Source organism: Clarias gariepinus, chromosome 8 (genome assembly GCF_024256425.1).
Source record: "Clarias gariepinus isolate MV-2021 ecotype Netherlands chromosome 8, CGAR_prim_01v2, whole genome shotgun sequence".
In the NCBI taxonomy this organism is placed as follows: Eukaryota; Metazoa; Chordata; class Actinopteri; order Siluriformes; family Clariidae; genus Clarias; species Clarias gariepinus.
The window spans coordinates 12293294-12297399 of record NC_071107.1 but is presented as its reverse complement, the minus strand read 5'-3'; positions in this window follow the sequence as shown (position 1 = coordinate 12297399).

Sequence of the window (4106 nt, the reverse complement as noted above, 5' to 3'; positions counted from 1 at the left end):
TTTTAGTTTCCACGAGTGATTATCTCCGCCCCAAAAAGCTCATTGGTCAGAAATGTGAAGATCGATTCTGTTGACCAATCAGAAATAATCAACTTGAATATTTAATAACGTTGAGAACGTCTGTAGCCCAGGGGTTCTGGCACGCAGGTATGTCTATCAGTGTAAAATACTGTCGTGTAAAATCAATTAAAAAAACCACAGCACAGATTTTTTTTTATGAACATAGTTCAACTATTTCAGTATCAGGCTCATTGTTTAAATATATACTGTAATATTCTGGTACTGGACCTTTTATGATTCAACTTTTCATATATTTGGCTATCTATCTATATATATATATATATATATATATATATATATATATATATATATATATATATGCATACAACGTTTAATAGTCATTGTCATAAAACAGTTTTAGAGGAAAATCATTACTGGTGACGAGACATGTATTCATCACTACGAGCTTGAGAGTAAATGGCAGAGTATAAAATGGAAACATCATCAAAGCCGACCAAGAAAAAGTTCAAAAGTCAGCTGAAATATTGATGCTTACATTTTTCTGGGATTCTCAAGGGCCAATGTTGGAACATTATCAGGAAAACGGTTCAACAATCAACAGTGCTTGTTACAGTGAGATGCTTATTGAAAAGCTTAAGCCTAAACAGAGAGGTCTGCAGGGCGTTGTGATCTTGCATGACGATGCATGTCCGCACACCTCTGCTCTGATCTTGCTCTGTTGAACTTTTAGATGTTTGGTCCCCTGAAAGCAGCCCTACGAGAATGTAGATTCAGTTCTGATGATGTGAAGATAGCGGTGCATTTGTGGCTCGCAATTAGTTTCTTTCTAAAAGTTAGAATAAAATTTTTTTTACAGTGTGCAGATAATTTTTGATTCATCATTAAAGATTTAGGTCTCTAATGACCATGCCAGAAGTGACAGTGACATGAAGATGAAGACAAAAGATAGAAAACTTAATGAAGGAGCTCAGTAAAATGATATTCTTTATTTAGATATCAGCATTTTTTGCAGAGTGCATTTTTCCATTTATTAAAATGAGACATTATTTTGGATACTAATCCAAAATAAAAATAAAATTTATATTGTTACAAGAAACAAATATATTGTACTGTGTATATACTGTGAATGCACAAAGAATTTAAATGGTTGTCTCTGGTCTCAACCAGGGGTTGTTTACTATGCTTTATGTCAGGCATAATAACATATTGGCAATATTCAGGACATTACACACAAACACACCCACACACTCACAAACAATCAATTTACACGATGCAAAATGTTTGAAAAGAAGACAAATCTAAATCAAATGAACATGTGGTTCATGTGTAGGTTAAAACTTAGTCATCAATTGAAACAGGCTTAAAGCTGTGTTAAGAACAGCCAAACTCTGCTACTAAGGTGAACTTTTTTAAAAGACAGTTTGATGTCACAGGTCATACACCATGGCAAGGCCGAACACAGCAACAAGATATATAAGGTAGTTATACTGCATCAGCAAGGCAATGATTTCAAAGCAGACTGTTGTTTCAAGATGTGCTGTTCAAGCTGTTTTGAAGAAGCACAAAGAAATGTGGACAGTATACGCAGTGGTCGGCCAAGGAAACTTAATGCAGCAGATGAAAGACACATCATGCTTACTTTAAGCAGCTATCCACCAGGAGATCTCAGAGCGCTTTATGCTTCTATATGCTGACAAGCATTATGGAGATGCTAATTTCCTTTTTCATCACTTGCCCACAGTGCCGAAACTACCACTAGCTGCTTTGCTGACCATGATATTACCATGCTTGATTGGCCAGCCAACTTGCCTGACCTGAAGCCCGGTGAGAATCTATAGGCTATTGACAAGAGGAAGATGACCTAACAATGTAAACAAGCTGAAGGCTGCTACCAAAGCACACTGGTCTTCAATATTACCTCAGCAGTGCCACAGGCACATATGGTATGGAAATTTTATTGTCAATTTTAAGATCGAAACTAAGACAAAATGACTTGAAATATTTAGTTTTACATATAATGAATCTAAACATATGAGAGTTTTGCTTTTTAAATTATAATTTTTTAAATTATGATATTCAAATTTTTCAAGATGCACTGTATTGGAGAAAAAAAACTTGAGCGAAAAAGTCTTCAGCCACGCTCATTTCATTATATTCTGCTTTCAAAGAGACATAGTTTCTTGTATGTCTTTAATGTAGTGTATTGAAGAAAAGATTTCCAGACTTCTGAAGAATTTTTTAGACTCTTTTTTTTTTCTTTTTAAAACGTGCAGTGACCTATGAATCAGTCCAGCATAAAAAACATCTTACGAGATGATATATATTGTGTGTGTAAGTATGTATATACTGTACACACACATACACACACGCATAAAATTATATATATACTATTATTATATAAAACACTAATATATATATAAATGTATGTGTGTGTGTGTGTGTGTGTGTATGCGCATCTCTCTATCCCTCTCTCTCTCTCTCTCTCTCTCTCTCTCTGTGAGTGGTTGCTTAAAGCAAGGATTATATAGCCAGCAGGGCTTGTAGGCCTAGAGATAAACCCACCCACACCCACATACCCAGTTTAATATCCTTGCAAAGCTGATCAGCATCTGTTACACCATCTCCTGGACCAAACAAAATTGCTAACACCAAATAATCCTGTGCAGAGATGAGAGGCACATAAAATCACATGAGCAGGATGACAAACAGATGTCTAATTTAAAGAAATCTGATGCCAGACGCAAACAAAAAATGGTGTAATGTGTATATACTGTGAATGCACTAGGAATTTAAATGGTTGTCTCTGGTCTGAACCCAATGTAGGAATTTTGTGTCAATAATTTCACATACCATATAAATCATACCATATAAATGCACAGCTTCCATGAGATGGTAGCGCCATCTTGAAAATTTAGTTATTTAAATGTAGGGAATAAATAATCAACCCAAAAAACGTATGTTGTTGAGCTGATGTTGGTATAAGGAAAACCTGTACCCCTCTCCTTCATGCAACAATCCAAAGAGCCAACCATGTGGCAGCAGCAGAACGCATCAAATCATAAAGATACAATTTAGGAACTTCAGTTAATGTTTATAACAAACATCACAATAAAAAAAGGATCCCTTTCGCTTGACCATGGCAGAGCTTTGTTAATCACACAAAATGGTGCAGAAAACAAAACATATCCTGGGAGGCAACATTTAAGCTGATTTAATCTGATGCGCAATGGGGCAGTGTGTGTGTGTGTGTGTGTGTGTGTGTGTGTGTGTGTTGTATGAGAGTATGCATGTGTTTGTGTGTGTGTGTGTGTGTGTTTGTGTATGAGAGTATGCATGTGTGTGTGTGTGTGTGTGTGTGTGTATGAGAGTATACTCTCATACACACACAAACACACACACACACACACACACACATACACACACACACACACATGCATACTCACACACACACACACACATACACACACACACATGCATATATACTCTCACTCCAAGCCTTTCTGAAAAGTTGGCAGCTTTGTCATCTCAGTTTGGTTCCATGAACATGAACACGAGTTCAGTGTACTTCACATGTTTAGGTTTAAGAATCGCCTTTGGAAAAAAGTTGCTTAATTAAAAAAAACACACTTTGTCATCTTTTTCTTCTTTCTGTGTAGAACTAAGCCTAGTGTTTTATGTATTTAGGAGCAAAGGTACAGGATCTCAGCCTGGCCTGTCCACAGCTGTAGCCACTGGTCATTGTATTCTGTCTGTAAGCCCTCTCTCTAATCTTACCTCGGTTTAGATGGGTGTGTCTGTACTATTGAAGTTTTGCAGCTGGTATTTTTATCGAGCATAGTGCTTCACTAAATGTTTACTAAAGTTTTACTTTAGAATTATTCATTCATATGGATGAGACCTGCTCTGTGTTTCAGCAGCACACACTATTGTGTTTATCACTAGTGAATGGTACGAGTAGTGTCAAAACTTTATTCATATTCGTATTTTCAATTCACTTGTTTGTTACCTATTTGTTTGTTTATTATTCATGTAGGAATTTATGATGATGTTGGATATTAAGGTTTGGTGACCAACACAAGAAAGTC